The sequence below is a fragment of the Cololabis saira genome, chromosome 13 (genome assembly GCF_033807715.1).
Source record: "Cololabis saira isolate AMF1-May2022 chromosome 13, fColSai1.1, whole genome shotgun sequence".
NCBI lineage: Eukaryota > Metazoa > Chordata > Actinopteri > Beloniformes > Belonidae > Cololabis > Cololabis saira.
In genome coordinates, this window is record NC_084599.1 from 9268424 (window position 1) to 9284806 (window position 16383).

Consider the following 16383-nt stretch of genomic DNA (forward strand, 5'->3'; position numbering starts at 1 on the left):
CAAATGAAAACCACTGATGACTCTCTATGTCAAACCATTCAAAAGATATTGGACTTTAACGTATCAGCCAATCAGAAGAAGGGGCGTGGCTAATTTGCACCAATGAGGGTCAGGGACTCGATACTTAGTCATTTGACACCACCCATGTCTCTGTATGTCAAACCATTCAAAAGATATTGGACTTTAACGTATCAGCCAATCAGAAGAAGGGGCGGGGCTAATTAGCACCAATGAGGGTCAGGGACTCGATACTTAGTCATTTGACACCACCCATGTCTCTGTATGTCAAACCATTCAAAAGATATTGGACTTTAACGTATCAGCCAATCAGAAGAAGGGGCGTGGCTAATTTGCACCAATGAGGGTCAGGGACTCCATACTTAGTCATTTGACACCACCCATAAATCTGTATGTCAAACCATTCAAAAGATATTGGACTTTAACGTATCAGCCAATCAGAAGAAGGGGTGGGGCTAATGTGCATCCCCTGGGTCATGTGACCAGTTCTGGGTCACATGACCCGGAAGTGTATACTGTATTATGCTGTATATACTGTGGATGGATGGATGGATGATGGATGGATGATGGATGGATGATGGATGGATGGATGATGGATGGATGGATGATGGATGGATGATGGATGGATGGATGATGGATGGATGATGGATGGATGGATGGATGGATGATGGATGGATGATTGATGGATGGAGGGATGGATGATGGATGGATGATGGATGGATGATGGATGGATGGATGATGGATGGATGATGGATGGATGATGGGTGGATGATGGATGGATGATGGATGGATGGAGGGATGGATGGATGGATGATGGATGGATGGATGGATGATGGATGGATGATGGATGGATGGATGGATGAAGGATGATGGGTGGATGGATGGATGATGGATGGAGGGATGATGGATGGATGATGGATGGATGATGGATGGATGGATGGATGGATGGATGGATGATGGATGGATGATTGATGGATGGATGGATGATGGATGGATGATGGATGGATGATTGATGGATGGATGATGGATGGATGATGGATGGATGGAGGGATGGATGGATGATGGATGTATGATGGATGGATGGATGATGGATGGATGGATGATGGATGGATGGATGATGGATGGATGATGGATGGATGATGGATGGATGATGGATGGATGGATGGATGGATGGATGGATGATGGATGGATGGATGGATGATGGATGGATGATGAATGATGGATGGATGATGGATGGATGATGGATGGATGATGGATGGATGGATGATGGATGGATGGATGATGGATGATGGATGGATGGATGGATGATGGATGATGGATGGATGATGGATGGATGATGGATGGATGGATGGATGATGGATGATGGATGGATGATGGATGGATGATGGATGGATGGATGATGGATGATGGATGGATGATGGATGGATGGATGGATGATGGATGATGGATGGATGATGGATGGATGATGGATGGATGGATGATGGATGATGGATGGATGGATGGATGATGGATGATGGATGATGGATGATGGATGGATGATGGATGGATGATGGATGGATGATGGATGGATGGTTGATGGATGGATGGATGATGGATGGATGATGGATGGATGGATGATGGATGGATGATGGATGGATGGATGGATGGATGGATGGATGATGGATGGATGATTGATGGATGGAGGGATGGATGATGGATGGATGATGGATGGATGGATGATGGATGGATGATGGATGGATGATGGGTGGATGATGGATGGATGATGGATGGATGGAGGGATGGATGGATGGATGATGGATGGATGGATGGATGATGGATGGATGATGGATGGATGGATGGATGAAGGATGATGGGTGGATGGATGGATGATGGATGGAGGGATGATGGATGGATGATGGATGGATGATGGATGGATGGATGGATGGATGGATGATGGATGGATGATTGATGGATGGATGGATGATGGATGGATGATTGATGGATGGATGATGGATGGATGATGGATGGATGGAGGGATGGATGGATGATGGATGTATGATGGATGGATGGATGATGGATGGATGGATGATGGATGGATGGATGATGGATGGATGGATGGATGATGGATGATGGATGGATGATGGATGGATGATGGATGGATGGATGGATGGATGGATGGATGATGGATGGATGGATGGATGATGGATGGATGATGAATGATGGATGGATGATGGATGGATGATGGATGGATGATGGATGGATGATGGATGGATGGATGATGGATGATGGATGGATGGATGGATGATGGATGATGGATGGATGATGGATGGATGATGGATGGATGGATGGATGATGGATGATGGATGGATGATGGATGGATGATGGATGGATGGATGATGGATGATGGATGATGGATGGATGATGGATGGATGGATGGATGATGGATGATGGATGGATGATGGATGGATGATGGATGGATGGATGATGGATGATGGATGGATGGATGGATGATGGATGATGGATGGATGATGGATGGATGATGGATGGATGATGGATGGATGGATGATGGATGATTGATGGATGATGGATGATGGATGGATGATGGATGGATGATGGATGGATGATGGATGGATGGATGATGGATGATGGATGGATGGATGGATGATGGATGATGGATGGATGATGGATGGATGGATGGATGGATGATGGATGGATGATGGATGGATGGATGATGGATGATGGATGGATGATGGATGGATGGATGGATGATGGATGATGGATGGATGGATGATGGATGATGGATGGATGATGGATGGATGGATGGATGATGGATGATGGATGGATGATGGATGGATGATGGATGGATGGATGATGGATGGATGATGGATGATGGATGAATGATGGATGGATGATGGATGGATGGATGGATGATGGATGGATGGATGATGGATGGATGATGGATGGATGATGGATGGATGATGGATGGATGGATGATGGATGGATGATGGATGGATGGATGGATGATGGATGATGGATGGATGGATGGATGATGGATGATGGATGGATGATGGATGGATGATGGATGGATGGATGATGGATGATGGATGGATGATGGATGGATGATGGATGGATGGATGGATGATGGATGGATGATGGATGATGGATGATGGATGGATGATGGATGGATGGATGATGGATGGATGATGGATGGATGGATGATGGATGGATGATGGATGATGGATGGATGGATGGATGATGGATGATGGATGGATGATGGATGGATGATGGATGGATGGATGATGGATGATGGATGGATGGATGATGGATGGATGGATGGATGATGGATGGATGATGGATGGATGGATGGATGGATGGATGATTGATGGATGGAGGGATGTATGGATGATGGATGGATGATGGATGGATGGAGGGATGGATGGATGATGGGTGGATGATGGATGGATGATGGATGGATGGAGGGATGGATGGATGATGGATGGATGGATGGATGGTTAATGGATGGATGGATGGATGAGGGATGGATGATGGATGGATGATGGATGGAGGGATGGATGATGGATGGATGGATGATGGATGATGGATGATGGATGGATGATGGATGGATGGATGATGGATGGATGATGGATGGATGGATGATGGATGGATGATGGATGGATGATGGATGGATGGATGATGGATGGATGATTGATGGATGGAGGGATGGATGGATCATGGATGGATGATGGATGGATGGATGGATGGATGATGGATGGATGGATGGATGATGGATGGATGATTGATGGATGGATGGATGGATGGATGATGCATGGATGATGGATGATGGATGATGGATGGATGGATGGATGATGGATGGATGATGGATGGATGGATGATGGATGGATGATGGATGGATGGATGATGGATGGATGATGGATGGATGGATGGATGGATGATGGATGGATGATGGATGGATGGATGATGGATGGATGATGGATGGATGATGGATGGATGGATGATGGATGGATGATGGATGATGGATGGATGGATGATGGATGGATGGATGATGGATGGATGATGGATGGATGGATGATGGATGGATGATTGATGGATGGAGGGATGGATGGATGATGGATGGATGATGGATGGATGGATGGATGATGGATGGATGGATGGATGGATGATGGATGATGGATGGATGATGGATGGATGATGGATGGATGATGGATGGATGATGGATGGATGGATGATGGATGGATGGATGATGGATGGATGGATGATGGATGGATGATGGATGGATGATGGATGGATGGATGATGGACGGATGGATGGATGATGGATGGATGGATGGATGGATGATGGATGGATGGATGATGGATGGATGATGGATGGATGGATGATGGATGGATGGATGATGGATGGATGGATAGATGGATGGATGATGGATGGATGGATGATGGATGGATGATGGATGATGGATGGATGATGGATGGATGGATGATGGATGGATGATGGATGGATGGATGATGGATGGATGGATGATGGATGGATGATGGATGATGGATGATGGATGGATGGATGATGGATGGATGATGGATGATGGATGGATGAGGGATGGATGGATGATGGATGATGGATGGATGATGGATGGATGGATGATGGATGGATGATGGATGGATGATGGATGGATGATGGATGGATGGATGATGGATGGATGGAGGGATGGATGGATGATGGATGGATGATGGATGGATGGATGATGGATGGATGATTGATGGATGGATGATGGATGGATGGAGGGATGGATGGATGCTGGATGGATGGATGGATGGATGGATGATGGATGGATGATGGATGGATGATGGATGGATGGATGATTGATGGATGATGGATGGATGGATGATTGATGGATGTATGGATGATGGATGGATGATGGATGGAGGGATGGATGGATGGATGGATGATGGATGGATGGATGATGGATGGATGGATGATGGATGGATGATTGATGGATGATGGATGGATGGATGATGGATGGATGGATGATGGATGGATGATTGATGGATGATGGATGGATGGATGATGGATGGATGGATGATGGATGATGGATGGATGATGGATGGATGGATGGATGGATGGATGGATGGATGGAGGGATGGATGGATGGATGATGGATGGATGATGGATGGATGGATGATGGAGGGATGATGGATGGAGGGATGGATGGATGGATGGATGATGGATGGATGGATGATGGATGATGGATGGATGGATGATGGATGGATGATGGATGGATGGATGATGGATGATGGATGGATGATGGATGGATGGATGGATGGATGGATGGATGGAGGGATGGATGGATGGATGGATGGATGATGGATGGATGATGGATGGATGGATGATGGAGGGATGATGGATGGAGGGATGGTAGAGGAGGATGATGAAGGTAGAGGATGGTGAAGGTAGAGGATGATGAAGGTAGAGGATGATGAAGGTAGAGGATGATGAAGGTAGAGGATGATGAAGGTAGAGGATGATGAAGGTAGAGGATGATGAAGGTCAGGGTTCAGATTTCTCCATTTTCCAGGTTATATTATATTAAGTCTGTACTGACTGAGTCATGTGACCAGTCCTGGGTCACATGACCCAGAAGCCTGCGGGGGGGATGAGTCATCAGAACAGAGAAGCTTCTAGAAACTTCAGAAGCTTACTAGTATATATACAGAGGCAATGAATCAGCTATATTTTCGGTTGTGACAAACCTCAAATCACTCCACTTTGTCATCAAACCGTAGCTCTTAGCAGAAAAATGAAAACATCGTGAGCGACGGAGAACCCAGCAGATTCCGGAAATGTTATTTTCATACAGATATCACTTAAAATGTGTTAGTAACGGCAATTCGAAAACAAAAATGAGATTTTTTTGAAGAAAACTTCATTTAACATGGGACTCAATGGAGATCGAGACAGGATTTGGCGTGTCTGTTGGGCCCCCTGTTAAAATTTTGTGCACACCACGCCTGTCAAAGTCACATTATTTGAATCTCAACACCTATGTCTATATTCTGACCAAAAATTATCCGTCTACCTTTTACGGTTTGGCCGTGACCTCGAGTTACAAATAAGAAATCATGTTTTTTTTTCAGTCTAACTACACTCTAGCGAACTGACTCCCGTGCTCTAGATTTGAAAAAAAGTGATTTCCAGTCCTCGCTTGAGCGCTCATATCTTGAAAAGTGTACATTTTAGGAAAAAACTGTTCCAGGTTCAGAGAGAGAAGAGAAGTTTTCCTCCGTTTTGAAGTTTGAATGACATTTCTACGTGCAAGTATGAGGAAGATACGTGACTGAGAAAAAAGGTGAATTTCGTCTTTTTTCTCCCATCCGCTTTGAATGGCGCCATAGGAATACATGGGACGTGATCTCCCCATTAGTTTGGGAAATTTGGAAATGTTTTTGCACTTCGTGCAAAAACTATTAGTGCCATCGCTCTGAAAATCCAGAGGACTGTAGTTAAATTCAGGGCCTACAACTTTCTAATTTGGTTCAGAATTTTTCGAGTAACGGTGTGCGAGTGGTGAGGCCCCAAACTTCTCCCAATGCATTCCGGATGGGTTTTAGCGCGCACGTTTGTGCACGTTGCGCAAAAACGTGCACGCCAATTGCTTATAAAAGTCATAGCACACGATTCCCGATTAAGGCGCATGTTTCTACGTTTTTACTTTTCGCGTTTTCTCAAAGCTCTAGGAGGAGTAGCGAACCGAAAGTTGTCCGGAAGATGAATAATAATAACTAGACCAAAATTCCCGGGAAATTTTGAAGTGCCACGGACTACTGCCGGATGATCGCGGGATGCACCCATGAAGGTCAAGGACTCGATACTTTGTCATTTGACACCACCCATGACTCTCTATGTCAAACCATTCAAAAGATATTGGACTATAACGTATCGGCCAATTAGAAGAAGGGGCGGGGCTAATTTGCACCAATGAGGGTCAGGGACTCGATACTTAGTCATTTGACACCACCCATGTCTCTGTATGTCAAACCATTCAAAAGATATTGGACTTTAACGTATCAGCCAATCAGAAGAAGGGGCGGGGCTAATTTGCACCAATGAGGGTCAGGGACTCCATACTTAGTCATTTGACACCACCCATGTCTCTGTATGTCAAACCATTCAAAAGATATTGGACTTTAACGTATCAGCCAATCAGAAGAAGGGGCGGGGCTAATTTGCACCAATGAGGGTCAGGGACTCCATACTTAGTCATTTGACACCACCCATGTCTCTGTATGTCAAACCATTCAAAAGATATTGGACTTTAACGTATCAGCCAATCAGAAGAAGGGGCGTGGCTAATTTGCACCAATGAGGGTCAGGGACTCGATACTTAGTCATTTGACACCACCCATGTCTCTGTATGTCAAACCATTCAAAAGATATTGGACTATAACGTATCGGCCAATCAGAAGAAGGGGCGTGGCTAATTGTCACCAATGAGGGTCAGGGACTCGATACTTAGTCATTTGACACCACCCATGTCTCTGTATGTCAAACCATTCAAAAGATATTGGACTATAACGTATCGGCCAATCACAAGAAGGGGCGGGGCTAATTTGTATATATAATATACAAATGTAAATATTTATATGTATAATAATAATAATATACATATATATCCAATGAACCTGTTCCCAATAGGACTGGGGATCATGTAAGGTCAAAAGGTCAGGGTTCAGATTTCTCCATTATCCAGGTTATATTACATGAAGTCTGTAATGACTGTGTCATGTGACCAGGTCTGGGTCAGTCTAATCAGCACAGCTGTGCTATGGTTGTTAGGGGCAACAAGAACCTGATACAGAGGGAGCGGGAATGACAGCTAGATTTTCGGTTGTGACAAACCTCAAATCACTCCACTTTGCGGTCAAACCGTAGCTCTTAGCAGAAAAATGAAAACATCGTGAGAGACGGAGAACCCAGAACATTCTGTCAATCTTATTTTCATTCAGATATTCCTTAAAATGTGTTAGTAACGGCAATTCGAAAAAAAAAATGAGATTTTTTTGAAGAAAACTTCATTTAACATGGGACTCAATGGAGAGCGAGACAGGATTTGGCGTGTCTGTTGGGCCCCCCGTTAAAATTGTGTGCACACCACGCCTGTCAAAGTCACATTTTATGAATCTCAACATCCATGTCTACATTCTGACCAAAAATTATCTTTCTAGCTTTTACGGTTTGCCCGTGAGCTCGAGTTACAAATTAAAATTATGATCATTTTTCGAAAGTCTCTCCACTCTAATGAATTCGAACCGCACTGAAGATTTGACAAAAAAGTGATTTCCAGTCCTCGCTTGAGCGCTCATATCTTGAAAAGTGTACATTTTAGGAAAAAACAGTCCGGGGTTTGGAGAGAGAAGAGAAGTTTTCCTCCGTTTTGAAGTTTGAATGACGTTTCTACGTGCAAGTATGAGAAAGATACGTGACTCGGAAAAAAGGTGAATTTTGTATTTTTTTTCTCAACATTTTCCCATCCGCTTATAATGGCGCCATTGAAATGCATGGGAAAATCTTCCCCATTAGTTTGGAAATTTGGAAATGTTTTTGCACTTCGTGCAAAAACTATTCGTGCCATCGTTCTGAAAATCCACAGGACTGTAGTTAAATTCAGGGCCTACAACTTTCTAAATCGGTTCAGAATTTTTCGAGTAACTGTGTGCGAGTGGTGAGGCCCCAAAGTTCACGCAATGCGTTCCGGATGGGGCAAAAAGCGCACGTTTGTGCACGTTGCGCAAAAACGTGCACGCCAATTGCTTATAAAAGTCATACCAATCGATTCCCGATTAAGGCGCACGTTTGTACGTTTTTACTTTTCGCGTTTTCTCAAAGCTGCGGGACTAGTTACGCGCCGAAGTTTTTACGGAAGAATATATAATAATAATAAGCCTGAGCAATAGTATGAGTGCCTCGTGCTGCGCACGAGGCACTCCTCCTCCATTGAGCTTGCGCAGCTCAATGGAGGAGGAGTGCCACGTGGCGCAGCCGTGGCACTAATAAACCCGCAGAATAACAATAGTGCCTCTGGCCTCCGGCCAGAGGCCTACTCCTCCTTGCTATTGCATAGCTTTGGAGGAGTCGTGCCTCTGGCCGGGGGCCGTGGCACTAACTAGACCAAAATTCCCGGGAAATTTTGAAGTGCCACGGACTACTGCCGGATGATCGCGGGATGCACCCATGAAGGTCAAGGACTCGATACTTAGTCATTTGACACCACCCATGACTCTCTATGTCAAACCATTCAAAAGATATTGGACTATAACGTATCGGCCAATCAGAAGAAGGGGCGTGGCTAATTTGCACCAATGAGGGTCAGGGACTCGATACTTAGTCATTTGACACCACCCATGTCTCTGTATGTCAAACCATTCAAAAGATATTGGACTTTAACGTATCAGCCAATCAGAAGAAGGGGCGTGGCTAATTTGCACCAATGAAGGTCAAGGACTCGATACTTAGTCATTTGACACCACCCATGACTCTCTATGTCAAACCATTCAAAAGATATTGGACTATAACGTATCGGCCAATCAGAAGAAGGGGCGTGGCTAATTTGCACCAATGAGGGTCAGGGACTCGATACTTAGTCATTTGACACCACCCATGTCTCTGTATGTCAAACCATTCAAAAGATATTGGACTTTAACGTATCAGCCAATCAGAAGAAGGGGCGGGGCTAATTTGTACCAATGAGGGTCAGGGACTCGATACTTAGTCATTTGACACCACCCATGTCTCTGTATGTCAAACCATTCAAAAGATATTGGACTTTAACGTATCAGCCAATCAGAAGAAGGGGCGGGGCTAATTTGCACCAATGAGGGTCAGGGACTCGATACTTAGTCATTTGACACCACCCATGTCTCTGTATGTCAAACCATTCAAAAGATATTGGACTATAACGTATCGGCCAATTAGAAGAAGGGGCGTGGCTAATTTGCACCAATGAGGGTCAGGGACTCCATACTTAGTCATTTGACACCACCCATGTCTCTGTATGTCAAACCATTCAAAAGATATTGGACTTTAACGTATCAGCCAATCAGAAGAAGGGGCGGGGCTAATTTGCACCAATGAGGGTCAGGGACTCGATACTTAGTCATTTGACACCACCCATGTCTCTGTATGTCAAACCATTCAAAAGATATTGGACTTTAACGTATCAGCCAATCAGAAGAAGGGGCGGGGCTAATTTGAACCAATGAGGGTCAGGGACTCGATACTTAGTCATTTGACACCACCCATGTCTCTGTATGTCAAACCATTCAAAAGATATTGGACTTTAACGTATCAGCCAATCAGAAGAAGGGGCGTGGCTAATTTGCACCAATGAGGGTCAGGGACTCGATAGTTAGTCATTTGACACCACCCATGTCTCTGTATGTCAAACCATTCAAAAGATATTGGACTATAACGTATCGGCCAATCAGAAGAAGGGGCGTGGCTAATTTGCACCAATGAGGGTCAGGGCCTCGATACTTAGTCATTTGACACCACCCATGCCTCTGTATGTCAAACCATTCAAAAGATATTGGACTTTAACGTTTCGGCCAATCACAAGAAGGGGCGGGGCTAATATGTATATATAATATACAAATGTAAATATTTATATGTATAATAATAATAATATACATATATATCCAATGAACCTGTTCCCAGCAGGACTGGGGATCATGTAAGGTCAAAAGGTCAGGGTTCAGATTCCTCCATTTTCCAGGTTATATTACATGAAGTCTGTAATGACTGTGTCATGTGACCAGGTCTGGGTCAGTCTAATCAGTACACCTGAGCTCTGGTTGTTAGGGGCAACAAGAACCTGATACAGAGGGAGCGGGAATGACAGCTAGATTTTCTGTTGTGACAAACCTGAAATCACTCCACCTTGCGCTCAAACCGTAGCTCTTAGCAGAAATATGAAAACATCGTGAGAGACGGAGAACCCAGAACATTCTGTCAATCTTATTTTCATTCAGATATTCCTTAAAATGTGTTAGTAACGGCAATTCGAAAACAAAAATGAGATTTTTTTTAAGAAAATGTTTTTTAACATGGGAGTCAATGAACAGCGAGACAGGAATTGGCGCGTCTGTTGGGCCCCCCGTTAAAATTTTGTGCACACCACGCCTGTCAAAGTCACATTTTATAAATCACAACACCTATGTCTATATTCTGACCAAAAATGATCTGTCTACCTTTTACGGTTTGGCCGTGACCTCGAGTTACAAATAAGAAATCATGTTTTTTTTTCAGTGTAACTACACTCTAGCAAACTGACTCCCGTGCTCTAGATTTGAAAAAAAGTGATTTCCAGACCTCGCTTGAGGGCTCATATCTTGAAAAGTGTACATTTTAGGAAAAAACAGTCCGGGGTTTGGAGAGAGAAGAGAAGTTTTCCTCCGTTTTGATGTTTGAATGACGTTTCTACGTCCAAGTATGAGAAAGATACGTGACTCGGAAAAGAGGTGAATTTTGTCTTTTTTTCTCAACATTTTCCCATCCGCTTATAATGGCGCCATTGAAATGCATGGGAAAATCTTCCCCATTAGTTTGGAAATTTGGAAATGTTTTTGCACTTCGTGCAAAAACTATTCGTGCCATTGTTCTGAAAATCCACAGGACTGTAGTTAAATTCAGGGCCTACAACTTTCTAAATCGGTTCAGAATTTTTCGAGTAACGGTGTGCGAGTGGTGAGGCCCCAAAGTTCACGCAATGCGTTCCGGATGGGGCAAAAAGTGCACGTTTGTGCACGTTGCGCAAAAACGTGCACGCCAATTGCTTATAAAAGTCATACCAATCGATTCCCGATTAAGGCGCACGTTTGTACGTTTTTACTTTTCGCGTTTTCTCAAAGCTGCGGGACTAGTTACGCGCCAAAGTTTTTACGGAAGAATATATAATAATAACTAGACCAAAATTCCCGGGAAATTTTGAAGTGCCACGGACTACTGCCGGATGATCGCGGGATGCACCCATGAAGGTCAGGGACTCGATACTTAGTCATTTGACACCACCCATGTCTCTGTATGTCAAACCATTCAAAAGATATTGGACTTTAACGTATCAGCCAATCAGAAGAAGGGGCGGGGCTAATTTTCACCAATGAGGGTCAGGGACTCCATACTTAGTCATTTGACACCACCCATGTCTCTGTATGTCAAACCATTCAAAAGATATTGGACTTTAACGTATCAGCCAATCAGAAGAAGGGGCGTGGCTAATTTGCACCAATGAGGGTCAGGGACTCGATACTTAGTCATTTGACACCACCCATGTCTCTGTATGTCAAACCATTCAAAAGATATTGGACTTTAACGTATCAGCCAATCAGAAGAAGGGGCGTGGCTAATTTGCACCAATGAGGGTCAGGGACTCGATACTTAGTCATTTGACACCACCCATGTCTCTGTATGTCAAACCATTCAAAAGATATTTGACTTTAACGTATCAGCCAATCAGAAGAAGGGGCGGGGCTAATTTGCACCAATGAGGGTCAGGGACTCCATACTTAGTCATTTGACACCACCCATGTCTCTGTATGTCAAACCATTCAAAAGATATTGGACTTTAACGAATCAGCCAATCAGAAGAAGGGGCGTGGCTAATTTGCACCAATGAGGGTCAGGGACTCGATACTTAGTCATTTGACACCACCCATGTCTCTGTATGTCAAACCATTCAAAAGATATTGGACTTTAACGTATCAGCCAATCAGAAGAAGGGGCGGGGCTAATTTGCACCAATGAGGGTCAGGGACTCCATACTTAGTCATTTGACACCACCCATGTCTCTGTATGTCAAACCATTCAAAAGATATTGGACTTTAACGTATCAGCCAATCAGAAGAAGGGGCGTGGCTAATTTGCACCAATGAGGGTCAGGGGCTCGATACTTAGTCATTTGATACCACCCGTGAGTCTCTATGTCAAACCATTCAAAAGATATTGGACTATAACGTATCGGCCAATCAGAAGAAGGGGCGGGGCTAATATGTATATATAATATACAAATGTAAATATTTATATGTATAATAATAATAATATACATATATATCCCATGAACCTGTCCCCAGCAGGACTGGGGATCATGTAAGGTCAAAAGGTCAGGGTTCAGATTCCTCCATTATCCAAGGTAAAGTATTATGAAGTCTGCATTGAGTGGGTCATGTGACTAGTTCTGGGTCACATGACCCGGAAGTATGGTAGTGTATATTGTATTGGAATGACTCAGCTAGTTCTTCGGATTTGACAAGCCTCAAATAACTTCACCTTGTAATCAAACTGTAGCTCCTAGCAGAAAAACAAAGACATCGTGAGAGAGACAGAACCCGGAAGATTCTGACAATCTTAATTTTATTCAGATATTCCTTAAAATGTGTTAGTAACGGCAATTCGAAAACAAAAATGAGATTTTTTTGAAGAAATTTTTTTTTAACATTGCAGTGAATGGAGAGAGAGACAGGAATTGGCATGGCTCTTAGTCTCCCCGTTTAAATTTTGTGCACACCACGCCTGTCAAAGTCACATTTTAAGAATACCAAAATGTATGTCTACATTCTGACCAAAAATTATCTGTCCTGCTTTTACGGTTCGGCCGTGAGGTCGAGTTACAAATAAAAATTATGGTCATTTTTTCAGGGTTCTGCTCACTCTGATCAATTAAAACCTCCACTCTAGATTTGAAAAAGGGGGTTTTTTAGTCCTCGCTTGAAGGCTCATATCTTGAAAAGTGTACATTTTAGGAAAAAACAGTCCGGGGTTTAGAGAGAGAAGAGAAGTTTTCCTCCGTTTTGAAGTTTGAATGACGTTTCTACGTGCAAGTATGAGAAAGATAGGTGACTCAGAAAAAAGGTGATTTTTTTTTTTTTTTAACCTTCACCGGACATTTTACACCCACAGTGTGAAATGCTGCCCCATACAAATACATGGGAAAATCTTCCCCATTAGTTTGGAAATTTGGAAATGTTTTTGCACTTCGTGCAAAAACTATTCGTGCCATCGTTCTGAAAATCCAGAGGACTGTAGTTAAATTCAGGGCCTACAACTTTCTAAATCGGTTCAGAATTTTTCGAGTAACGGTATGCGAGTGGTGAGGCCCCAAAGTTCACGCAATGCGTTCCGGATGGGGCAAAAAGTGCACGTTTGTGCACGTTGCGCAAAAACGTGCACGCCAATCGCTTATAAAAGTCATACCAATTGATTCCCGATTAAGTCGCACGTTTCTACGTTTTTACTTTTTGAGTTTTCTCAAAGCTGTGCGACTAGTTACGCGCCGAAGTTTATACGGAAGAATATGGAATAAATAAATAATAAATAATAAGCCTGAGCAATAGTATTAGTGCCTCGTGCTGCGCACGAGGCACTCCTCCTCCATTGAGCTTGCGCATCTCAATGGAGGAGGCGTGCCACGTGGCGCAGCCGTGGCACTAATAAGCCTGAGCAATAGTATGAGTGCCTCGTGCTGCGCACGAGGCACTCCTCCTCCATTGAGCTTGCGCAGCTCAATGGAGGAGGCGTGCCACGTGGCGCAGCCGTGGCACTAACTAGACCAAAATTCCCGGGAAATTTTGAAGTGCCACGGACTACTGCCGGATGATCGCGGGATGCACCCATGAAGGTCAAGGACTCGATACTTAGTCATTTGACACCACCCATGACTTTCTATGTCAAACCATTCAAAAGATATTGGACTTTAACGTATCAGCCAATCAGAAGAAGGGGCGTGGCTAATTTGCACCAATGAGGGTCAGGGACTCGATACTTAGTCATTTGACACCACCCATGTCTCTGTATGTCAAACCATTCAAAAGATATTGGACTTTAACGTATCAGCCAATCAGAAGAAGGGGCGTGGCTAATTTGCACCAATGAGGGTCAGGGACTCCATACTTGGTCATTTGACACCACCCATGTCTCTGTATGTCAAACCATTCAAAAGATATTGGACTATAACGTATCGGCCAATCAGAAGAAGGGGCGTGGCTAATTTGCACCAATGAGGGTCAGGGACTCCATACTTAGTCATTTGACACCACCCATGTCTCTGTATGTCAAACCATTCAAAAGATATTGGACTTTAACGTATCAGCCAATCAGAAGAAGGGGCGGGGCTAATTTGCACCAATGAGGGTCAGGGACTCGATACTTAGTCATTTGACACCACCCATGTCTCTGTATGTCAAACCATTCAAAAGATATTGGACTTTAACGTATCAGCCAATCAGAAGAAGGGGCGTGGCTAATTTGCACCAATGAGGGTCAGGGACTCGATACTTAGTCATTTGACACCACCCATGTCTCTGTATGTCAAACCATTCAAAAGATATTGGACTATAACGTATCGGCCAATCAGAAGAAGGGGCGTGGCTAATTTGCACCAATGAGGGTCAGGGACTCGATACTTAGTCATTTGACACCACCCATGTCTCTGTATGTCAAACCATTCAAAAGATATTGGACTTTAACGTATCAGCCAATCAGAAGAAGGGGCAGGGCTAATTTGCACCAATGAGGGTCAGGGGCTCGATACTTAGTCATTTGATACCACCCGTGAGTCTCTATGTCAAACCATTCAAAAGATATTGGACTATAACGTATCGGCCAATCAGAAGAAGGGGCGGGGCTAATATGTATATATAATATACAAATGTAAATATTTATATGTATAATAATAATAATATACATATATATCCCATGAACCTGTCCCCAGCAGGACTGGGGATCATGTAAGGTCAAAAGGTCAGGGTTCACATTCCTCCATTATCCAAGGTAAAGTATTATGAAGTCTGCATTGAGTGGGTCATGTGACTAGTTCTGGGTCACATGACCCGGAAGTATGGTAGTGTATATTGTATTGGAATGACTCAGCTAGTTCTTCGGATTTGACAAGCCTCAAATAACTTCACCTTGTAATCAAACTGTAGCTCCTAGCAGAAAAACAAAGACATCGTGAGAGAGACAGAACCCGGAAGATTCTGACAATCTTAATTTTATTCAGATATTCCTTAAAATGTGTTAGTAACGGCAATTCGAAAACAAAAATGAGATTTTTTTGAAGAAAACGTTATTTAACATGGGAGTCAATGGAGAGAAAGACAGGATTTGGCGTGTCTGTTGGGCCCCCCGGTCAAATTTTGTGCACACCACGCCTGTCAAAGTCACATTTTATAAATCACAACACCTATGTCTATATTCTGACCAAAAATGATCTGTCTACCTTTTACGGTTTGGCCGTGAGGTCGAGTTACAAATAAAAATTATGATCATTTTTTTAAAGTCTCTCGCACTCTGATCAATTAGAACCGCACTGTAGATTTGACAAAAAAG